Source organism: Balaenoptera borealis, assembly GCF_965194805.1.
Source record: "Balaenoptera borealis genome assembly, chromosome: 13".
NCBI classification, from domain to species: domain Eukaryota; kingdom Metazoa; phylum Chordata; class Mammalia; order Artiodactyla; family Balaenopteridae; genus Balaenoptera; species Balaenoptera borealis.
In genome coordinates this window covers 72,898,098-72,923,759 of record NC_138870.1, presented here as the reverse complement: position 1 = coordinate 72,923,759, position 25,662 = coordinate 72,898,098, and the positions used below count along the sequence as shown (strand labels likewise).

Here is a 25,662-nt window from a genome sequence, read left to right as displayed (position 1 = left end):
TCCCCAGTCCCATACGTGCCCTTTCGTTACCAGTTGGTATAAGGAATGGAGGCACTGTGCCAAGTGGAAAATAAAAGTCCTTCAAAACCCCAAAATCTCTACAACCTCTTGTACCTCTGTCACATATTTAGGGGTTTGATGGACTTGAGTCTTATCAATTACAGATTCTGGGACACAGTGTGTCTTATCCAACTAAACAACTCCCAAAACTTCTGGCTATGCCTGGGCCTTGAATTTTCTGTGGGTTCACCACCCATCCTCTCCCTCTCAGATGTTTTAGCAAAGTCTGCAAAGTGACCTGCTGCAGAGGCAAGTCTTCACTTGTTAGCATTATATCATCAGTGTCCTGGGCCTATTTTATTGATGTGGGGAAGGAGAACAGGGACAGATCTTGAGTTACCATCCCACGACATATTGTAGGTAGCCCTGGGGAAGCAATTGAAAGATCCAATGTTGCCCCTTTCACGTGATCTTAGTTTTTAGAAACTTATCAGGGTCTTTTCCAGGAATCTTGTCAAAGATGAAGCACTCTTGTAGGAACACATTATCAGAGTAAAACAATAATTGTCTGTAAATGATAAAAGACTTAAAAATGGCCATGGTTAAAGATCTCATGAGAGTTCATTATAACGCAGTTAACAAGGAAATTTGGTTATTTCTATGACCTACACTTTAAAATTATGACTGATAACATTATGCCAGGACATACTAGATTTTTTGGAATGTCCTATAAATATATTATAAAGAAAGTTTGACATTATTCTTATTTGACAATGTTTACCATGTAATTTAACATATTAAATAAGCCTACTTAGTTTGATATCTCTCTTTTATAAGGAGAGAGAACACATCTTTTGAGATGCTCCAGGGGCCTGCTGCAAAATCCCAAAGTTAGTTCAAGGTCAGTAAGACTTCATTTAGAATTTTATTTTGCGGAAGTTTGTTAAAAATATCAAATGATTTAAAATACTTGATTAAATAGGATCATAGATTATTAGGAAACATTATTTAGTTATCATTTAACCAAAAAGACAATTGAAGACTTTAAAGGCAAATATAGAGAGTTATATATTTGTAAAAAAGCTTAACTCTTTTACTAGAGAAGACTGTTTTCTTTTTTTTTTTTTTAATTAATTAATTAATTTATTTATTTATTGGCTGCATTGGGTCTTCGTTGCTGCACGCGGGCTTTTCTCTGATTGCGGTGAGCGGGGGCCACTCTTCATTGCGGTACGCGCGCTCCCCTTTGCGGTGGCTTCTCGTGTTGCGGAGCTCAGGCTCTAGAGCGCAGGCTCAGTAGTTGTGGCTCACGGGCTTAGTTGCTCCGCGGCATGTGGGATCTTCCCGGACCAGGGCTTGAACCCGTGTCCCCTGCATTGGCAGGCGGATTCTTAACCACTGTGCCACCAGGGAAGTCCCCTGTTTTCTTAAGTAATCAAAGACCTGATAAAGACAACATGAAACATAGGAAATTATTTTGACAAAACACAGAATTTTATAACAGTCTGTATTTAAAAAAATCTATCCCCCTGCCCTTTTTTTTTTTTTTTTTCAATCTCAAGTAATCGTAGGCGGTGTTTACAATTCACAGATATGATAAGATTTACAACTTCAAGGGACAGAGAAAGAATGCACGTTTTCTTGTAGGAGTATTTTTTTATTATCAGAAATCTAGGGTAATCACAGTTTAAAATATTTCTTTGTATTCAGGGGTGGATGGAATTGGCCATTCTGTTTATTTCATTATCAATCACCACAACCTCCTCCCCTTCACTCTCCTTACTTCCCCAGGGATTCTTCATCTTAATGTCCTACTTTGGTCATAAGTGCTTGAACCTTAAACTTCAGCAGTGTGTAAATTTCCAGGTCTCCAACTTATTATTCTGCTCTCCTATCTCGTCTGCTAGCCCTGAAGCTAACATAGTAGAGGACACCTGCATGTCCTTCTGTGACTTCAGTTTTTATTACAACTTTCCAATTCAAGCTTCAGCCTCTAGTTGGGCATCGGTGGCTGGCCGAACTACCTGCAGTGAAGGCCAGCCCCCTGCAACAGTCATTTGTTTTCCTTTTTTTGCCACAGTGCACAATGTACAGCTTCTCAAGCAAGCACATTAAAGCAGCTAGTTTTGGGGGCATCCTGTACTCATGCAGTGATCCACAAGCATCTAGTATATGGGCCACCCCCCATAACAGAGAGGTCAGTGGCCAACTCAAGATTTCCCCTGTAGCTGCCTCTTTCCCAAGACTCATTCCTTTGTTCTACTGGGTGGCTCGACGACTGTTGGTTTGCAAATTGCTCCTGTACACAGAGGGCAGGGAGAGACTGAAGAAAGAGGCAAACAATTCTAGATTCGTAAGTGGCAGTTTTAATAAGCAAGGCAACTTACTTGCAAGGCTTATCCAAGATGAGTAGATCTTCACGCCCACCCACCAGAAAGTTAAAAGTTTATATAGAGGCCCTAACTGGGTTCAGTCATGTATACCATCCAGGTTGTCTCAAAACCACATTGCTATCTCAAGGCTATGTCCTTGGGCAGTTTCTAGTACAGGGAATGCAAGAACACACATTCCAGGGACAGGGGTGGGGGTGAGGAACCGCTGATTGTCTGGGTCCAGCTCATGGGTCAACCAGCAGACACATCCTGTTTACCTCACCCAACAGTAGGATGAGGTTATATCACTTTCTATTTAAAATAATTCTATTTAAATATATTATTTTCAGATTATCTTTAGAATTCATATATATACATATATGTACATGTTTCATAGGTACATAATTCATAAATGTACAGATTTTTATAACAAACTAAACTAGATGATTTTTCAAAGTGAATTGTATGTATTATATAAGAAATTTTCATCTTAGTCGACATTCATGCCTTTTTATTGTTTTTACGATTCCTACCATGATGACATATATTATTTTTAATACAGAAATAAATGATTATTAAGTATCAAGTGACAGTAGCATATCCAGTTTCAGATAAGAGCACTTAATGAATTACAAAATACTTCTGCTAAACCTATATATATTAGAAAATAAATCATAAACTCTTGAAGTCATAATGGAATGAAAAGAACATAGCTGAGTTGTCTTTAACTGATTTTGATAGTAAAAAATGCTAGAAATATAATTTATACATATACTTACTATAATTTCATTTCACAGAGAAAACTTGTTATGAAAAGATTATATATAGTTCCAAAGGAAAAAAATCAGTTATTTTTTGAGTTATTTAAACAAAATTTATGAATATTGTTAGATGCTCATACATACATGCTTAGAAAGAGAATTTCTAATCATAATAAAAAGAAGAAACTATAAAATAAATGAAATTGCAATTCTTCTGCTTTGCCATTATCAAGGATGCTTAATTCACCCTTCCGTTCTAGTCATAGCAGAAAGAAATTGTCCTGAAATTCACCAACAAACCTTCAAGGGTGTGGTAATACAACTGTGAAACCTAACAGCTCAGAGGGAGATTAAAGGTTCCACTCCTTGAAACACAGCAAGACTGTCAGCTATCAAAGGCTGCACATTTGGAGTCCTTGTAATAAAAGTCTGAGGAGTAATCTAATGTGCCATTAACATCAAAGTGTCTGCCAGCCTACAATATTGGTTTTGCTTTAAATGTGTTGAGTACTAACCACCTGGCTTGCTTCCAGATTCCTAGCTGCTTACGGGTAAGCACTGAAACTTCATCAGAGAAACTTAGCTCTTTGAAAACAGACTTGCATATAAGTGGCTTACGGAGAAAACTGTTTCCTGCAACATAACGCTTTCTTTCTAAAACATGTTTAATTCACATTGAGGATCAAAGGCATTCGTTTTGCAAAATTCCTAAGATTACACCACATATGATACAACAGAGTAAATCTAGATTTAAAAATGTAAGAGAGAATAACTGAGATCCCTCAATTATCACTGAGTCCCTACTCCACTGCTGGCAGATTACAGCTGTTTTTCTAGAGTTTATTAGATATTTACCCATCATTATAGGTAATGCCACATATGGACGGCTGTGTAGCATCAGGGAGTGTTTCTCTACATAACATCAAAGAACATCCCACAGGAGTCAGTCATAGGTGTTCTGTATTAGTGAATGGTGACATTCCAAAAAAATTCTCACCTTCTCACATTGAAACTCATTGTCTCCCCTTATCCAGATGCCAATTATTAATTCTGTTTTTTCTCCTTGATAGACATAAATATGTACACACATATTCACTGACTGAATACCATAAGAAGGGGACTACTCTTTATTTGGCTTCTCACTAGATTAAAATATCAAATAGGTAGGCACTCTTCTAAACTTTATACATGTTTTACTACATTCATTCACACCACAGCCCCTGGAAATAGGTGTAATTTTTACCGTATTCATATGAAAAAAAAACTGAAGAGCAGAGAAAATAAATAGTCCAAGGACATACATACAGTCAGTAGCCTAGTCAGGGTTCAAACCAAGACTCAGACTCTGTGTTCTCAAATACTCTGCCTTACTGCCTTTCTTTCCAGATCTGACCATGAGTAAGGCATTTGGTGATACATCTTATGTTAACTTATGTTTAATTTATTTGAGAAGAAACTTTTTGAACCTATTTGTGACTTTTGTCTTAGTCAAGCACCAGAAAAAGAATGAATATTGAGCTAATATTGATTTGTTAAATAAACATGTAGAATTCTTAACTTTAAATTTTTCCACAAAGAGAAATAATCAGAGAAGTGAGACCATCTTGTTGAAACTGGCAAACTTTAGCAAGTCACTTACACCCTTTAAGCTTTAATTTCCTAACTTCCTATAACTTTTGTCTTTGTTAGAAGGTTTTTGTTTGGGATTAAATAATATAATTGATGTGCATATTCACTGTCAACTAAAAATTCCCACAAATGCAAAATAATACTATTATAATGTTACTAAAATGAAAATGACAAATTCCACAATTTATGTGAGTTGGAAAAATCTAATAGAATTTCAAATAAGAAATATATAAATACCCTTTCAATCATGTATCACATGTTCAGAAGTCAAATATATAGATTCTGAGGTTTTTCAGTAGCTTAGTAACATAAAGGCATTATTGTTTTTTAATTGGAGTATAATTGCTTTACAATGTTGTGTTAGTTTCTACTGTACAGTGAAGTGAATCAACTATATGTATACATATATCCCCTCCCTCTTGGACTTCCCTCCCATCCCGCCCCCATCCCACCCATCTTGGTCATCACAGAGCACCAAGCTGAGCTTCCTGTGCTTTATAGCAGGTTCCCACTAGCTATCTATTTTACGCATGGTAGTGTATATATGTCAATCCTAATCACCCAATTCGTCCCACCCTCCCCTTCCCCACCCCGTGTCCACACGTCCACTCTCTATGTCTGTGTCTCTATTCCTGCCCTGGAAATAGGTTCATCTGTACCATTTTTCTAGATTCCACATATATGCGTTAATGTACGATATTTGTTTTTCTCTTTCTGACTTACTTTACTCTGTATGACAGACTCTAGGTCCATCCACATCTCTACAAATGACCCAGTTTTGTTCCTCTTTATGGTTGAGTAATATTCCATTGTATATATGTACCACATCTTCTTTATCCATTCATGTGTCTTTGGACATTTAGGTTGTTTCCATGTCCTGGCTATTGTAAATAGTGCTGCAATGAATATTGGGGTACATGTGTCCTTTCGAATTATGGTTTTCTCAGGGTATATGCCCAGTAGTGGGATTGCTGTGTCATATGGTAGTTCTATTTTTAGGTTTTTAAGGAACCTCCATACTGTTCTCCATAGTGGCTGTATCAATTTACATTCCCACCAACAGTGCAAGAGGGTTCCCTTTTCTCCATACCCTCTCCAGCACTTACTGTTTGTAGATTTTTTGATGATGGCCATTCTGACTGGTGTGAGGTGATACCTCATTGCAGTTGTGATTTGCATTTCTCTAATAACTACTGATGTTGAGCATCTTTTCATGTGCCTCTTGTCCACTTGTATGTCTTCTTTGGAGAGATGTCTATTTAGATCTTCTGCCCATTTTTTGATTGGGTTGTTTGTTTTTTTGATATTGAGCTCCATGAGCTGTTTGTATATTTTGGAGATTAATCCTTTGTCCATTGCTTTGCTTGCAAATATTTTCTCACATTCCGAGGGTTGTCTTTTCATCTCGCTTATGGTTTTCTTTGCTGTGCAAAAGCTTTTAAGTTTCATTAGCTCCCATTTGTTTATTTTTGTTTTTATTTTCATTACTCGAGGGGGTGCGTCAAAAAAGATCTTGCTGTGGCGTATGTCAAAGACTGTTTTTCCTCTAAGAGATTTATAGTGTCCGGTCTTATGTTTAGGTCTTTAATCCATTTTAAGTTTATTTTTGTGTATGATGTTAGGGAGTGTTCTGATTTCATTCTTTTACATGTGGCTGTCCAGTTTTCTCAGGACAATTTATTGAAGAGTGTGTCTTTTCTCTATTATATATTTTTGCCTCCTTTTTCATAGATTAGGTGACCATAGGTGTATGGGTTTATCTCTGGGCTTTCTATCCTGTTCCATTAATCTATATTTCTGTTTTTGTGCCAGTACTATAGTGTCTTGATTACTGTAGATTTGTAGGATAATTTGAAGTCAGGACACGCGATTCCTTCAGCTCCATTTTTTCTTTCTCAAGATTGCTTTGGCTATTTGGGATCTTTTGTGTCTCCATAAAATTGTAAAATCTTTTGTTCTAATGTTGTGGAAAATGCCATTGGCAATTTGATAGAGATTGCACTGAATCTGTAGATTGCTCTGGGTAGTATAGTCATTTTCACAATGTTAATTCTTCCAATCCAAGAACATGGTATATCTCTCCATCTGTTTGTGTCATCTTTGATTTCTTTCATTAGTGTTTTATAGTTTTCTGAATAAGGGTCTTTCACCTAGATTTATTCCTAGGTATTTTATTCTTTTTGTTGTGATGGTAAATGGCATTGTTTTCTTAATTTCTCTTTCTGACCTTTTGTTGTTAGTGTATTAACATTAACATTAACTAATTAATTAATGCAAGAGATTTCTGTGTATTAATTTTGTATCCTGTGACTTTACTAAATTCATTGATTAGCTCTAGTAGTTTTCTGGTGGCATCTTTAGGATTTTCTATGTATAGTATCATGTCATCTGGAAACAGTGACAGTTTCACTTCTTTTCCAATTTATATTCCTTTTATTTCTTTTTCTTCTCTGATTGCTGTGGCTAGGACTTCCAAAACTGTGTTGAATAAGAGTGGCAAGAGTGGACATCCTTGTCTTGTTCCTGATCTTAGTGGAAATGCTTTCAGTTTTTCATCATTGAGAATGATGTTTGCTGTGATTTTGTCATATATGGCCTTTATTATGTTGAGGTAGGTCCCTCTATGCCCATTTTCTGAAGAGTTTTTAATCATAAATGGGTGTTGAATTTTGTCAAAAGCTTTTTCTGCATCTATTGAGATGATCATATGGTTTTTATTCTTTAATTTGTTAATATGGTGTATCACATTGATTGATTTGCATATATTGAAGAATCCTTGCATCCTGGGATAAATCCCTCTTGATCATGATGTATGATCCTTTTAATGTGTTGTTGGATTCTGTTTGCTAGTATTTTGTTGAGGATTTTTGCATCTATGTTCATCAGTGATATTGGTCTGTAATTTTCTTTTTTTGTGATATCTTTGGTTTGGGTATCAGGGTGATGGTGGTCTCATAGAATGAATTTGGGCGTGTTCCTCCCTCTGCAATTTTTTGGAAGAGTTTGAGAAGGATAAGTGCTAGCTCTTCTCTAAATGTTTGATAGAATGCGCCTGTGAAGCCATCTGGTCCTGGGCTTTTGTTTATTGGAAGATTTTCAATCACAGTTTCATTTTCATTACTTGTGATTGGTCTGTTTATATTTTCTAATTCTTCCTGGTTCCGTCTTGGAAAATTGTTCCTTTCCAAGAATTTGTCCATTTCTTCCAGGTTGCCCATTTTATTGGCATACCGTTGCTTGTAGTGGTCTCTTATGATCCTTTGTATTTCTGCGGTGTCAGTTGTAATTTCTCCTTTTTCATTTCTAATTTTATTGATTTGTGTCCTCTCCTTTTTTTTCTTGATGAGTCTGACTAAAGATTTCTCAATTTTATCTTCTCAAAGAACCAACTTGTAGTTTTATTTATCTTTGCTATTTTTTTCTTCATTTCTATTTCATTTCTTTCTACTCTGATCTTTATGTTTTCTTTCCTTCTACTGAATTTGTATTTTCTTTGTTCTTCTTTCTCTAGTTGCTTTAGGTGTAAGGTTAGATTGTTTATTTGAGACTTCTTGTTTCTTGAGGTGAGATTGAATTGCTATAAACTCCCCTCTTAGAACTGCTTTTGCTGCATCCCATAGGTTTTGGGTTATTGTGTTTTTGTTGTCATTTGTTTCTCGATTTTTTTTTAATTTCCTCTTTGATTTCTTCACTGATCTCTTGGTTATTTAGCAGTGAATTTTTGGCTTCTATGTGTTTGTGGTTTTTACAGGTTTTTTTCCCTGTAATTGATTTCTAATCTCATAGCATCGTGGTCGGAAATGATGCTTGATTTTCAATTTTCTTATGTTTCTGATGCTTGATTTGTGACCCAAGATGTGATCTACCCTGGAGAATGTTCCATGTGCACTTGAGAAGAAAGTGTATTCTGCTGCTTTTGGGTGGAATGTCCTATAAATATCAATTAAATCTATCAGTCTATTGTGTCATTTAAAGCTTGTGTTTCCTTATTTATTTTCTGTCTGGAAGATCTGTCCTTTGGTGTTAGTGGGGTGTCAAAGTCCCCTACTGTTATTGTGTTACTGTCTATTTCCCCTTTTATGGCTGTTAGCATTTGCCTTATGTACTGAGGTGCTACTATGTTGGGTGCATAAATATTTACAATTGTTATATCTTCTTCTTGGATTAATCCCTTGATCATTATATAGTGTCCTTCCTTATCTCTAGTAACAGTCTTTATTTTAAAGTCTATTTTATCTGGTATTAGTGTTGCTACTCCAGCTTTCTTTTAATTTCCATTTGCATGGAATATCTTTTTCCAACCCCTCACATTCAGTCTGAATGTGTCCCTAGGTCTGAAGTGGGTCTCTTGTAGACAGCATATATACAGGTCTTGTTTTTGTATCCATTCAGCCAGTCTGTGTCTTTTGGTTGGAACATTTAATCCATTTACATTTAAGGTAGTTATCAATATGTATGTTCCTATTACCATTTTCTTAATTGTTTTGGGTTTGTTTTTGTAAGCGTTTTTCTTCTCTTGTGTTTCCTGCCTAAAGAAATTCTTTAGCATTTGTTGCAAAGCTGGTCTGGTCTGGTGCTGCTGAATTCTCTTAGCTTTTGCTTGTCTGTAAAGCTTTTTCTTTCTCTGTTGAATCTGAACGAGATCCTTGCTGATAGAGTAATCTCTGTTGTAGGTTTTTCCCTTTCATCACTTTAAATATGTGCTGCCACTCCCTGCTGGCCTGCAGAGTTCTGCTGAGAAATCAGCTGATAACCTTATGGGGATTCCTTGTATGTTATTTGTTGTTTTCCTTTGCTGCTTTTAATATTTTTTCTTTGAATTTAATTTTTGTCAGTTTGATTAATATGTGTCTTGGTGTGTTTCTCCTAGGGTTTATCCTGTATGGTATTCTCTGTGCTTCCTGGACTTGGATGGTTATTTCCTTTCCCATGTTAGGGAAGTTTTCGACTATAATCTCTTTGAATATTTTCTCAGACCCTTTCTTTTTCTCTTCTTCTGGGACCCCTATAATTCAAATGTTGGTGCATTTAGTGTTGTTCCAGAGGTCTCTGAGACTGTACTCAATTCTTTTCATTCTTTTTTCTTATTCTGCTCCTTGGCAGTTATTTCCACCATTTTATCTTCCAGCTCACTTATTCGTTCTTCTGCCTCAGTTATTCTGCTATTGATTCCTTCTAGTGTATTTTTCATTTCAGTTTTTGTGTTGTTCATCTCTGTTTGTTTGTTCTTTAATTCTTCTAGGTCTTTGTTAAACATTTCCTGTATTTTCTCGATCCATGCCTCCATTCTATTTCCGAGATTTTGGATCATCTTTACTATCATTACTCTGAATTCTTTTTCAGGTAGGTTGCATTTTTTCTCTTCATTTATTTTGTCTTGTAATTTTTACCTTGCTCCTTCATCTGTAACACATTTTTTGTCATCTCATTTTTTTTTTTAATAAATTTATTTGTTTATTTTTAGCTGTGTTGGGTCTTCGTTTCTGTGCGAGGGCTTTCTCCAGTTGCGGCGAGCAGGGGCCACTCTTCATTGCAGTGCATGGGCCCCTCACTATCGCGGCCTCTCTTGTTGCAGAGCACAGGCTCCAGACGCACAGGCTCAGTAGTTGTGGCTCACGGGCCCAGCTGCTCCGCGGCATGTGGGATCTTCCCAGACCAGGGCTCGAACCAGTGTCCCCTGCATTGGCAGGCAGATTCTCAACCACTGCGCCACCAGGGAAGCCCTCATTTTTTTTTTTGATGGGTGGGACTGAGTTCCTGTCTTACTGGTTGGTTGGCCTGAGGCTTCCAGCACTGGAGTTTGCATGCAGTTGGGTAGAGCTGGGTCTTGGTGCCGAGATGAGGACCTCCGGGAGACTTCATTCTTCATTCCGATAATATTCCCTGGGATCTGAGGTTCTCTGTTAGTCCAGTGGTTTGGACTCAGTGCTCCCACCACAGGAGCTCAGGCCTGACCCCTGGCCCATGAACCAAGATCGTGCAAGCCATGTAGCATGGAAAAAAAAAAAAAAAAAAGGATCAGAACAATAACAAATAAAAAATAAAATAAAGTTAGAAAACTAATGGGTATATTAGAAAAAATAAAAATATAAATGAAACAACAACCAGAAGGTAAAATAGAACCACAATAGCAAAAAAAGATAAAAGGCTGGGAAAGGCCTTGGCTGTGGGGGACGGGACCTAGGTGGGGGCAGGGCTTAGGTGGGGTGGGGTTTAGGTGGGGGGTGGGCCCTATGCTCAGGACCCACAAGGCCAGAAAAGGCCCTGGGGTGTTGGGGGACAGGGCTTAGGCTCAGCGCAGGGCATAGGGGGGCCCCGGAGTGCCTCTGGCCCCAGAGTGCAAAGGATCAGGCCCAGGACCTCAGCAGGCTCTCCAGGACCCGATTGTGTGGAGGAAATTCCAGCCGCATTTCCCCCCGATCCTCCAATCCCCAAGGGTCCCTCCCTGTTCACCTCTACTCTACCTCCCCGCCTCCCTCCCATGCCCCCAGGACCCACGCAGCCAGAGGGGGCCCAGAGGATGGAGGACAAGGCCTGGACTCCAGCAGGCTCCCTGGGGCCCAAGTGGGCGGGGGAAACACTAGCCACGTTCCCCTCCGGTCCTCCAAACCCCTGAGGGTCTCTCCCCATCCCCCTTGATCCACTCATGGTGAGTGGGCCTCTCCACCCATAGGAACCCCTCCCCTCCCCAGCTGCCCCTCAGGGGTGCAGGTCCCATCCTGCCTCCACTTCTCCTCCCCCGTCCCCACTCCCCTCAACATGCTACCTGGTCACTTGGGTGTTCCTCCCATCCCCTTGGTTGTCAAAGTAGGTGCCCTAGTTGTGAGGAGATGCAAACTCCATGTCCTCCTACTCTGCCATCTTGACTCTGCCCCCAAGGCATTATTTATTAGCATCTAGATTATGATGATTCTAGTACACATGTGATTTCCAGAACTAGATTCTTCTTTGGTTAATTAAAACTGCTTCACAACAACCCAGTTCCATTCTAAATATTACATAGGTAATTAGGTAGGCAGATGATTAGAAAGGCAAACTGTAACCCACCACTTAGGTACACATATATAATAACAAAGCAGGAGTTTTTCATATATTCCAAATATATGAGAATTCACACACACAGAAAAAATCAATATATTTTTAGTGAATCTTGCCTAAGGATAAGTTATCTCTTTTAGATTAAAAATTGCTTAGAGCCAGAAGCATTCTCTTTTCAACTTTGTGGAAAATATCATCTTTGTCACTTATTATGCAAATAATTTGCTTAAAGGGGATATTTTAGAAAATTTCTATTAGTGGGAAATATCTGATTTGTAATCTCTATAGCTTTCTACCTCATTATATCTGGTTACCAGAACCATCAATGATACTAAACTTCAGGCATAAATTTTAAGATAGAGTTTTATTTCAATTTGAGCAGGTCCTTCTACCACCTCAACTATAGTAGCCTTCCATTACGGCTCAAGATTGTGTTGACCCTGAGAAAATGCAGTAAGGGAGGGGATGACCAGTTCATAATGTAATGGAAATTACTTTTCCTGTTTGGCATGTAAATCAGAAGAAAGTAAGAAAAGGAGAGTGCTTGAAGTAGATAGTCATCTGTTAAAGGTCAAATTTCCAGAGACATCTTTGCTACAAATCTGGGGAAAGAAATTCTTCAAAATCCTTTGCTTCATCCTGTAAATGGCAAAGGTGAAATTCCTTTTGTGTTGCTTAGAGTTATTTTCTTTTGGAGTGATCCCAAATAAACACATGGAAGTGCAACTTGTGTTTTCAAGTCTTTTCCTGCAATAGCAAAAGCAATAAGTTGGCATCATCAGCTTCTCCTTTGTGACAAATTCTTATTTTCCACCACATAGTTAGATCAACTGACACTGGATACATTTTGTTTTCTCACAAAGATAACTAGTTCAACTGAAATTCATTTATACAAGCATTGTAATTTAAATCTCATAATGTCTTTGGGTTAAAGGATGGATGAAATTGAAAAGGTCAAAACCTATTTGACTTCCTTTAAACGTTTGATAGCTTGTTTACTTAAATTTATTCTATTTGAAATGCCAAGACATTTGCCCTTTTCATGTAGCTTGTGGGGCTCCTCATTAATATTTTTTTCTGACATACAATCATTCCAAAGCATTAAACATTTCTCAACACATCTATATGTTTATAAAAGTCAATTAAGAAGTAGTTCCTACCTTCAAAGAGCACACAGTGTGATAGATGTAAACAACCACTTAAAAATGTATCACAGCCACCATTGTTAGTGCCTTTTCATTCATTCAGTACATATTTATAAGTAACTATTATATACCAGGCACTGTTCTAGGGTTTAAAGACATATCAATAAATACAACCTACAAAAATCCTTGCCCTCAACAGGAGCTTTCATTCTAATGAGGAGCAATTAAAATGTTTTACATTCTGATCAATAAGATTAACATCTTCTCTCCCCATGGGAACTTGCCAGGGCATGGATAGGCAGAGATGGAGGTAAAAGAGTGGAAGTGTTCTCTCCTCTCTTTAAAAGGACAATATTTTGTATTGTTCATCTTGAAAATACTTCTACACAACCATATTATGCTTTTTTAATACTGTGCTTTCTTAAAAATTATATATAAGCTGATAATTTGCTTATAGAAATTAAGTCTAATACTATTTCCTACTTTATAAACTAAATTGTCCTTCATCACTTTCACCATGAAGCTTTTCCTGACTGTTCCTGACAGAAGTCTATTCCGCTCTACCCTGGAAAACGCAACTCTTTTTTAAAATCTTTTATGATGCTCATTTTGTTTTTACTTTTGCAGTCAGACCTTTCTATTCTGTTTCAGCATCATCCGTGGATTCAGTCAACTACAGATCAAAGATATTTGGAAAAAAAATTACGGAAATTCCAAAAAGCAAAACTTGGATTTGCCGTTCACCAGCATGTATTTACATAATATTTACATTGTATTAGGTATTATAAGTAATCTAGAGATGAATTAAAGTATACAGGAGGATGTACATAACTCATATGCAAATACTACACCATTTTATATAAAGGATTTTAGCATTGGCAGACTTTGGTATCTGTGGAGGTGTGGGGGGGAGTACCTGGAACCAGTCTCCCTCAGATACTAGATGCCAAGAGATAACTGTATATGATTATGTGCTTCTTTGTACCATTACTAGATTTTAAGCTACTTACAGGCAAAAACTATGTGGTAGTCATTCCATTATCCCTGAGACCTAATCCACATCATGGCTCCTACTGAAAAATATTTGCTGTATTAATTTGAAATATAACCAACCTAAATTAAGAATTAGAACAAAGAACACACAAATGCACACATAGTATTCTCCATTCTTAGTCTCTAATTCCCAATTTGAATTTTGGCGTAATTTTGAATTACATGTGTTTGCATCCACTGAAATATCTTCATGCTCCCCATATTCTCCCAATATGTTAGGCACAAAACTATAATTTCTGATTCTATAACTGAGATATTTTCTCCAAGAAGAAAAAAAAATCTAATTAAAATAAATTATTTTATATGAATATAAATAATATTTGTTTTTACTCATTATTCTTATAATTCATGTTTTAAGAAATAGGCATCTAGATTGTATTTTGTGAACACATGTGCCTATATCATTATGTGAGAGGTTACAACTATAATTAATTATTCAATATTTATAACTATTTTTCATTTGCTTTCTAATATATTTGAACATTGATGGTCACTAATATTCAGGTTGCTCATTGATTTATAGATAATACTAGTTGTAGTATATGAAGCAAAATTAGGAAAAGCATCAACTAATTATCTTCTCTTTCCTAATCTTTATACATTTCATGATCCCTCTGGACATAAGAAAGCACATGTTCACACTTTCTCGACAATGGTTTTGATAATCCCTGAAACATTCACTATCTAGAGGAGATTCCTTCCCTGAGGAGTTAGTCAGTTGACAGGCTCTGTTTGTTTAGTTTGACTTTGCTGATCCTAACAAGAATTAATTCTCCAAGCTGTGGTGAATATATATATTGTAATGACATACATCTAACTGTTCCTTGCTGACTAAATGTTTTTGTTGTTTTAAATAAGAGTCTTACATACATAAACAGAAAACATTAGGATTTAGTGGCATGAGGAATCACTGTCAAAAATGCAAATCCTTATTCCTTCTGTTTCAAAGGGAAAATTCAGTATTCCCTCTACTAGAGTGCAGACAAATCCTGTGAATGTGAGCTTACTGTTGTCTCCCCCCAACCCAGCCTCCACCAATACTGGCTTTAAATGCTTCTGCTGATTAATAGAAAGCTCCAGAAACTCTCTTTGAGGGTTCAAAAGGCTCTTCTTACTTCATGTCAAAGATATTTATTCCGTTGGTTTAAATAGATATTTTTACAAAAAGCATTTATTGCATGCATTTTAGATTTGGTATAAAATAGACATAAAAAGGCATCTTAAATTAAAATCATCTATTGATAAATAGCGGTGCACTCAGGTAAAATTTTAAGCTATTGATCTTTTTTGGTCTTCATCTTTTTTCTATTCTAATAAGTTTCCCTGAGGAATATTTAATTGATTCCTTCTGGTTTTATTCTCCTTTTCTATTATATTTTTTTCCTTGTTTGCAAAAAAGTCAGTAGATAGAAGTGATGGATGTGGATATACAGTTTCCGGAGAAAACGAGCCATGTGGCTCAGAGCAGGAACCCTATCTTATTGTTCCTTTGTACCCACAACATCTAACACAGTGCTCAATGCATAATGTAGTTCAATAAATATTTGTTGAAATGAACAAACTGTACAAGGAGGTCATGCGTAAGATTTACTGAAACAACATGTTATTGTACTTGAAGAGAGAGGTACATGGAGAATATTAAAGTCATGAGTCAGAAACTTAGAACATGAAGTTCTAGTCTAATATTAAGATAAGGAAAGATTCTGGCTCATGTTTCTAGCTGTACTACTACATCATTTAACTCCATTATGGAATAGTAACACCAAAACATTTATTATTTTATTTCTTTTCCTCTACCATACACACAAAATAATGTTAACATGCTAGGAGAAAGGATTATTTGGATCAGATACCCCTATTTTTGCACTGAATTCTCTCAAACACATATACTAAACTATAAAAATTATGAACATTACATTAAAATACAGACTCATGAAAGATGCTAATTATGTAATGTTAAGTAAAAACAATCAGGATAATATACTATAATCATAACTATATTTAGCAAGGACCTAAATTTGAAAATCTATTCTATATTACATGTTAAAATACTGAAAACTGATGCAGGATAACAGAACTGCCATATTGGACCTATCAAGAATTCATTTACATGAGGGGCTAAGTCCGTTGAAATATCAATTATTTTATCCTGAGGAAGCTTGTGCCTGAGTCCAAATGGAAAGATGCTATTATAAAGCAGGAATATTTATGAAATCTTCTAGTGAGGCACTGGGAACATGAGACACATTAACATTTAGAAAAGTGTGTCAGCAGTGGTGATGACTAGGACATTACGACTCTACCTAGAGGTACTATTGGTGCTCATTGGAATATGAAATAGACGCTCTCTGAGCTGTGAGAGGGAATCGTTCCTGTGGGATGTGTTTTTAGAGGACATCACAGCAGCATCTCAGCCTTATTAGTGCCTAAGGCAGGCTTCAGAAGCCATGGGAATGAAAAGAACAGTGGCATAGGCAGTCTCAGAAGGTATCAAAATCATGAGCCAATACTGGTGAGAAGAAAATGATAGAAGTCAAATGGAAGCAAGAAGACTATTTCATACATACACTTGAAACACTTCCTGGGGAAAACAAAACAAGATGGGAAGGGATTTGAGGAGACTAGAGGTCCTAAATAGGCAGAGGTGATCCATGGAAAGGCATTTTGATATATTATTCTGACGTTAGCATGATAAGAAGAAACATAAGTGATACAAGCTTTTAAAATGCATGGGAAATAAAGAAAATTTAGAATAATTACCCTAAAACAATAACAGTATTTATGTCATGGTGCTGAACTTACATGTATTTTTTCTATTTTGCAAATTTTCTGTCTAGTAGTTGATTGGTTTTGTCATTTAAAAAAATGCATGTACCTGCTTATATTATATTTTTTTTAAAAAAACCAATGAAGGTAGTCAAAACTACCCTGGTCCAAATAATTTATGCTCTGACTACTTCTGCATCTCATTTCTATTTATCTGTCTCTCCATTCCATTATCCCCAGTCTTAAAGGATGTTTCCTGAGCACATGATGGCTTTGAAATTCTAAGTGTGAACTTTGGAACAGATTCAAGATACAAGGTATAAATTTATTCTCTTGATTGATGGTAGGGAAATGATCACTGTCAGGTATCAAGCTTCTATCCAAAAACTAAATATGCCGTGGGCTCCAGTTAGGACATAAATATCTCTCTTAGATCCTTTCTTTGAACTCTCTCCTGCTACCTTTGCATGTTAGTGGCAACCCTGTTTGGGCCTAAAGAAATGGATTTAGTTTTTAATATTTATCCTAAGTTTGCTCACTCCAACTTTAATCTTTAAACGTAAGTTCTGAAATAATTTGACTTGTTTTAAAACACATGAAGTTATGCAACTGACCCTTTCTTTGTAATACAAAGGAAGCAATGCTTGTCTGGTGAAGGTAAAGGTTCAGGAGATTTAACATGAGTGCATAAATCTTGTCATCAAGGGATTCAGAATATTTTTAAACAATTGTGTGTGTATGTCAGAAAGGTGAGATTATATGTGTTTCGGGGGGAAGGATGTGGATTTAGGGAAACAGGTATGGAAGATGTTACATTTTATGCCTAAAACACTTTACCATCAGGAATGTATTTTCAAAAATAGAAAGGTCCCATCTGCCATCCCTGCCGCAAATGAAGACAAACTAAGTTTGGCAAGAGAAAAATAGGTAAATCCAAAATAGTTTCTAAAGACTATGAAATTTTGAATACCTTATTAGAATCCTAACATATTAAACACAACTGCATGCAAAAGGCTGTTTCATTCTCAGTTTTATTCTGTTTTTCCCCCACCTCTTTTGGAGTACAGAATTATCGTCTCCTCCCCTAGATCCCATTTTGTGAGACAATAATTTTGTTAGATAATAATTTAATAAGAAATTTTCAGTGGCAGCTCTGTTCTAGGCAGAATTCTAATCGCTGGGAATATAGCAGAAAACAAAACCAAGACTGCTCTTTTGGTGCTTTGTAATCTAGTGAAAGGTGGAAAATAACAAACAAATAATAAAATCAAGTCAAGACAAGGGCTAGAAAGAAAATAAAGCGGGATAAGGGGAGGGGAGAAAATTGTGATTTTAGGTAGTATGTTATATCATGGTCTCTCTAACATGGTGACTTTTGATCAGAGATGTGAAGGAAGTGATATCCAAACACCAAGGTAAGAATATTTTAGACACAGAGAGCTAATGCCTGGAAGGAGGCACATACTGAAATAGAAGAAGTCCATTGTGGATGTAGTGAAAAGAGCAAGAGCAAAAGTAGTAGATCAGGTGAGAGGTGATGGTGGTTTGGACTAAGATTGTAGAAGTGGAAGTGAAGTGAAGGACTTGAATTCTAGATGCAGTACGTAAGTACAGATTCTAGCTGAAGACTCAGTAATGGGCCACTCCATTATTTGGAGGTTGGAAAAATGAGGAAGAACCAGAAAGGAGACTAAACAGTAGTATTCATTGAGAAAGGAAGAAAAAGAAAAAAATCATATCTTTGATGCTGAGTAAAGAGAACAAGAAGGTGGTAGTGATGAAATGTATCAAAAGCTGAAGAGTTTATTAAGGACTGGAAAAAAGACCATTGAATTTGGCAACATGGAGTCCATTAATGGCTTTGACAAAAGAATTTTCACAGAGTAATGGGAGCAAAGCTTATTTAGGGAGAGTTTTAAAAAGAGTAGAAGAAGATGAAGTGAAATAATGAATATAGACCACCCTTGAGATAATGTATGCGTGTGTGTATATGTATGTAAGTGTGTGTGTCTGTAAATGGGATCAGACAAATGGAGCACTAGAGTGGATTAGAGTGGATTGTGGGGTCAGAAGAGGTTCTTTTTTGAGGTGGGAGACATCACATAATATTTATATTCTGATGTGAACAGTACAGTAGAGAAGAAAAAAAAAACACCCACCACAGAGAGAAAGAGTGAAGCCAACTGCAAAATGGATGTCCAGGAATATGTGTAAGGGGCTGAAACCCAGGCCATTAAGTAGAGGAATTGGTATTAGGTACATGACCCTTTCATTTTAATAGGAAGAAGGACAGATATGTGGTTGAGTACGTAGGTAGGTTGGTTGACTTGGTGATTTGCATTGAGGTGGGAGGGCAGTAATCTAAAAAGTTCTCATCTGATTTCTCCTATTTTTTCAATGAAATAAAGAACAAAGATATCAGGTGAGTCTGAGAGGAGAGAGGAAATGTTGGAGGCTTAAGGAGATAGAGAAAAAACTTTTACCAGAATTGAGTTATTTCCAGGTATTGAGAAGGAAGGGAAATGAGGAAAGGAGTTGATAGTTCCTCACCAGTACATACAGATCTCCAGAAAGGCCTATTCATACTTTATTCCAGTCATACAGGATTTTTTCTTACTCTTCAAATATACCTCACATCGAGGTCTTTGAAAGTTCTGTTGTTGTGACATGAGAACTATATACCTCTTTAATTGTTATTTATTATTATTATTTTGATTTTTTGGGAGGTTTTTGGTTGTGCCGTGCTGCTTTCAGAATATCAGTTCCCTGACCAGGGATGGAACCCACGCCCCCTGCACTGGGAGCACGGAGTCTTAACCACTGGACCGCCAGGGAAGTCCCAAGAACTATATAACTTTTAACCATTCTTTAAACTTCAGTTTAAATTACAGCAAGTCCTCCTAGTACAAACCTTAAACTTGCTCCTACCATAGCCCTTATCATATCATGTACTTCTTTCCTTTCTGCCAACAGACTGTGTATTCCTCCTATGATGGTACATCTCCAGTAGCTATGCAGAAAATATTGCACATTATAAAATTACATAGATGTTATTACATGCAGGTGATTTTGTTTTTTTAATTTTCTCCCTCACACCAAAATTTAATTCAGTGAGTACCTACAAATTTGCATAGTAGATTTGTATTTAGAATTATATGTTGTATTTAAAATTGGAAACTGTTAGAAGCACTTTTATTTCAGCTTCATGGTAACGTCTGCACAAAGGAGACGGCACGTTGAAATAGCCAGTTCCAAAATGCAAATCTCCACCGTGGTATGTGTAGATTTTAGAAAACAACAACAACAATAATAACAACAGAAACTAGGAGGTAAGAAAGGAGTAATAATGTTAATATAATTCCAAAACCTTAAAAGTGCATTTTGGGTTTAATTATCTCTGAAGAGATTAAAATTAGGTATAATTCATCTTCTAGCTAGCTGAGATTTTTTTTTTATAGTTTTCCATAATTAACTCAAACGTGTTATTCAAACTTTGACTTCCATACAAATATAAAGGTATAATTTAGATGGATAGAAAGAGGCTTTGCAATAAAACAATGTGACAATGAAAGCCATTTTTTTCTTATTTTATTCAATGTCAGGAAAATATAATAGAAAAATCTGTCACTTTTGATGGAGAACAGAGTGTAATTAAATTTAGTTCTACTTGAGAACTTTGTTTCAATTTGATCTGCAGTTAACCAATGCTCATTGTTTAGTTTAAAAGCTTATAAATTTGGCTGTCTTATCTGCATAAAGGGATACATTTGAAGTACCACACCTGGTTTTTAAATATATTTTCAGTTCTCTATGATCTGCATTGCAGTTTTACTTAAATTAAAGCTGATTCTCTTTTAAAAAGGAGAAATGTGTTTTAGGTTTCTTATTTTCCTTTCTCAGACAGCTTATATCTTTGGTTTTTATACTGTGGATTATACCTGTGTGGTGTGTATGAGAGCAGTTTCTTTGAAAATTCCTATTTCTGACTTATGTGTGTGTATGTGTATATTGTGGAACAAGATGGAGGATGCAAAGATACCCCATTTGTTGTTGAAGGATCTTGTTTTTTTCATTATGATACAACCATAGAAAGTGCCAGAAATGGATAAAAAAAGAAACCTAGAAATTAAGTCATACAAACTTACATATACAAAACGCACAGCTTGTGGGAAAAGGGTTGCCAGGAATGGCATCCATATATCTACTTTTAATTTGAAATACATTTATACCCTAACTTACTCCAGAATGCATTGTAGGGGGATCTTGTAAATCATAGCATTCTCATAGAAAACAATCCCTGCTCCATAATAAAATCTAGTGTGGAGTTCTTCCAGGCTTAGGAAATAAAGGTAAATCATGAAAACCCTCTGAGGTCACAGAATCTGAGAATAGAATCCACAAGAAACTGATACTGAAACCGCTAGGTGAGGTTTCAGGGACTCCGAGGAGCTCCAGTTCTTTATGTTTCAGCACAGAAAAGAATTCAGTGAGAGGCAAAGTGATAGAAGTGATTTATTAGAAAAAGAAGTGATTTATTAGACTAGGACACTTGTGAGATTTACAAGTGGGCAGGAGAGTGTTGCACTGCCCCAGGTACTTAGTGGGTTACATTTTTATAATCAAAGGAAAAGAGGGAAGGGAGAGAAGACCACTTTCTTCCTCGTTCTTCCAGTCTTCCATCATTAACTCCTCCTACATGTCGGGCAGGGGAGTTTTTGACCCTATATTGGCGCATCCAGGACTGTCATGGCACTATGAAAAAATTATTTCAGGTCTCAGTATAATGAGGGTCTTTCACTTTGAAATGTCACCTTCCCCTAAATTATTGTTTTTGTACAGAGAGCATGTCCCAGGTGTCATTAACTTGTTGACATCACTGGGCAGGATGTAGGCTTTATTTTTCCACTATTGTTTTACTGTCTTGAGGCATGACTCATGGCTCCATTGCATGGTTTTGTTGCTGAGCAAGTTAGCTTGGTTTTGTTATTAAGCAAGCCTGTCTGGCTTTGATGCTAAGTGACTTGCCCTGCTTTATGAGTCAAGCAAGTCCACATTGTTTCAGGATTTTCCCATTGCTTTCTTGAGTGATCATTAACTTACTGCGGTTTCCCAAAGCCCCTTAAAGTTCCCTCTCTATCTACAATGCCCTAGTGGGATTTCTGAACTATTTGATTATCCTACTCTACCTCTATCAATATGATGCAATTTGACCTAAAGTTAGAATCAGACTATTGGGTCCAAATGAAAGAAACTTAACATTTATCATTCAGCAAATATTCATTGTGCATATACTATGTTTCAAATATTGTTCTAGACACTGGGAATAAAGCAATGAATAAGACAGACAATGTTTACACCCTCATGAAACATTCAAAAGGTGGGTGGAGGTGGACTAGAAATAAAAATCAGATAGTAACAAGTATTCTGAAGAAAATAAAAGAAGATAATATAATAAGAACTGATTAACCTAGGAGACCTAAATGGGGGTTGCTGGGGGAAGGCCTCTCTGGTGATTTGATCTTAACAGAGAATGAAAAACAATCCAGAAGGGAAAGGGTCTATGGCAAAGAATACAGGAAATGTAAAGACCCAGAAATGAGAGACAGCTTGAACAGTTACAGAAACAGAGAGAAATTCAGTATACCTGAATTATAAAGAGTAATTGGAAGAGTAGTCAGAAATGGCATCACAGAGGTGGGGACCAAGAGACGATGATGTAGAGCTGGGAGCCTATGGAAGAGTGCGATACTCTGTAGACTGCAACCGGAACTTAAGAAGGGATGCAACGTAGCCTGATTAATTTTTGCAAGATCACTCAGCCCCCCAGGAGGGGGATGGATTACATGGGCACATAATGAAAGCAGAAAAACTACTTAGAGTAGTCCAGTAACGGGGTGGTGGAAATTTGATTTTAGGCAGTCACATAGAGATGATGAAACTTCTCTAAAAATTTTCTTTATCACCACATGATCTTATTTCTCTCATTTTCGAACTGCTTTGGTGGGTCTATCGCCTTCACTTTTAACTTTGGTTTGGACGGGCAAAAGCCCTTGTCAAGCACATACTATACAATCCAATTCCATATATGGAATATGTGAATATTGGATGCATGTAATTTTTGAATAAGAAATGGTTAGTGTCTCAGTGCATTTTCAGACTGTTACGCTAGTTTCTTTTAATTAATCTGTGCTGGAGGGCCATTAAACATAAACTCTTATGATGGTTGTTCTTTTGAGTTTGGAGAAGATGACATAACTGTTATATATAACAGTGAAATAACACAGTGTGGTATTATCCACCATTTCTATTCACTGTGAGATTTAAAACTATTCTATTAAGTAACAAAATTCTATTTATTTCCTTGACTTACCATATGGTTCTGCCATGACTTTACCACTAAGCAGTCATTTTGTCTGTATCTGAACCCATCAGTCTATTGCAGCAATTTCCAGTAGGGGTGGCCTTGAATAGGCAGAGCAGCAGCTGTTCTTGGGAAGCAGCATTATGTCTCAGACTCACTTTTGGAAAGAACCTGACAAGTGTATGTTTCTGCCCCCAATTGATCTGTCAATTTAGATCACTGATGCCAAAAACCAGAAAGGCAAAGTTATCAGAAAATCTCGAGTAAATTAGAAAGCAATCCTCCAGCCGCAAATTCTCTTCTCCTTCAGCACACAAAGCTAATATTCCAGGAGTTCAGCTATTGAGCTGGTAAAGGAGATGTCACCCCCTGAAGCCCAGGGGGAACCATGTCAAGCTGAATCCACAGAACATATTATTTAATGCTTTTAAAGACGCAGTCCATGAGAGGAACTTTTGTTGAAATTGACAAAAACAATAATCTCACTAACAAGCAATAAGTGCCTTTCTTTTTCTTTATTTGTAAGTCTTTAAAGCTTTCATATAACTATCTGCAGTATGAGTTGATACTAAATATAAAATATCAATTAAGTGATGAAATTAAAATCCAACAAGCAAATATAATCATTAAAATTTCTGCTGTACCCATTTTTTAAAATCTTGGTTCTTGTAAAATAATGTCACAGTGATTTTTTTTCTCCTGTCAGAGAATGGCTATACTTGCTTTTCCATGATTCTGTTTTGTTCAAACATATATATCCTCTGTATTCAAAAACTGTGATAACAAAAGAACTATTTTATAAGAAATTTAACATAACTCTATCCTTGGGTAGAGTACATTAGAATGTTTGTACAGTTATTTCCTAGGTAGTTTGATGAAACAGTATTTCATTAGAGGAAAATCTGTACTTATCAGAAAAGGATGATTCAGTGGATATGCAAATGAGATGGCTAGTCTTCCTTTTATTTTTCTCACCTCCAGAATAACCATAAAGGAATGAGAATTCTAGGGTTACAATCTTTAAATTTATAAAGGCAGTTAGTATCTTTCTTTGATGGAAATATTAGAACATAGCATAATATTTTTTCCTCTTTTGAGAAGACCAAAGCTCTGAATAGGTACCTGGATTATTAACACCTAAGTCACAGCAGTTCAAAAGTTCAAGGATAAATATGGATCTGGAGATAATCCCTGAAAGAATTCCACCTTAGTAGACAAAGAAAATGGCTGAGATCACATCAACAGGACTCCCTTTAACAGGTGCAAAAATAAAGTCACGTAAGAAGAGAAGAAACTTTTGTCAGCTCCTCTGGAGGGAGGGTATGAATAACAAAAGAAACTAGTAGAAGGAGTGGGAAAAATGTTGAAGAGACAAGCAGTTAAAGACCAAGTTAAGATTAGAAATAGGTAGGAAACTTTTTCTTGCAAAGACAATGGAAGCAAAGAGGCATACTGCCACATGTTAATTCCAGTCTCTGCTCATTCTGAGTCGTGTCTGTTCTCTGTGTTCTAACAAAGCTATGTTGATATACTTATCACTTCACATTGCATTATTGGCTTACCTCCCTCTCCAGTCACATTAGGAGTAGACTGAAAGCAGCATGAAGTCTCTTATTTCTTTATCCTCAGTGCCTAGCACAAGATCTGGAATATACTGTTTATCAACTGTCTGTCAAATGAATGAACCAGGTTCAACACTATATGATCTTGAGAGAGACAAAGTAATCAAGTAAACATCCAAAACCAAAATAAGTATTACTCTAGAGTAAACTCTGAGATAATATGGAAGTACACACAATCGATATAATTCCAATTAAATGCAAAGACATTTGACACTATTTAGCCTATATGTAAATGATGCTTTATAGACCAATTATAATTTTGCATTAGGTATTTTGAAATATTGAAAATAGTTCATTAATGCTTCTAGGTAACCTTATTGATTCCTAGTTGGACACTAGTGAGCTAGAATTCAAGAAATCCATGAGATCCAAGGTCTGGAGTGTTCCTGGACCTGGGCTAAAGCTGAGTTTATAGGTGAGTGTCAGATGATGCCACTCTCAGGATAGGAAATCTGCCAACATTGGGAAACAAGACAGAGCCTGATATCTCACGTCACAGTTCTTTAGAGTTAATTGATTTATTACTGACAGTTCTGTTTACTGCGGTTCTGAACACTGTTGCCAGGGAAAGCGCTAAGGAGAGTTGCTGAACATTGAACCTGCAAATCAGCGCTTGCCCCAAGGTGAATCCAGACATTTAAAAGAGACTTATATTGAAGGTAAAGATTAGCATCACAACTTGATTAGGAAATATCCATTGAAGAAAAGTAGAGACACCTAAGTTAAACCAACTGCTATACTTATCTGAGTGTATTTATCTGTGTATAAAATCCTTGATTCAGATAGAATATTCTGAAATGTATAGGACATGGTGATTAATGAGCAGGTAAGTGGGGAGCAAAAAGAGTTTCAAGAAAAAGGGAAGTGAGAAAGTTGAGCCTAAGTTATCAGGCTTCATCTTTGAGAGAATAACAG

The 25,662-nt window shown here is 36.5% G+C and overlaps 1 protein-coding gene across 10 annotated transcripts in view; it reads left to right on the top strand.

The window, feature by feature from the left end:
- MGAT4C (MGAT4 family member C) overlaps positions 1 to 25,662 on the top strand; it is a 605,093-nt gene that overhangs the window by 419,775 nt on the left and 159,656 nt on the right. Inside the window, exon 2 of one of the 10 annotated variants that reach the window (XM_082351822.1) lies at positions 17,005 to 17,081. The exons of 8 other annotated variants lie outside the window; for them this stretch is intronic. The gene's annotated coding sequence lies outside the window, so the exon portion shown is untranslated. Of the gene's footprint in view, positions 1 to 11,321; positions 17,082 to 25,662 lie in introns of those variants that run through there. One more of the 10 variants, XM_082351820.1, reaches the window with a different exon arrangement.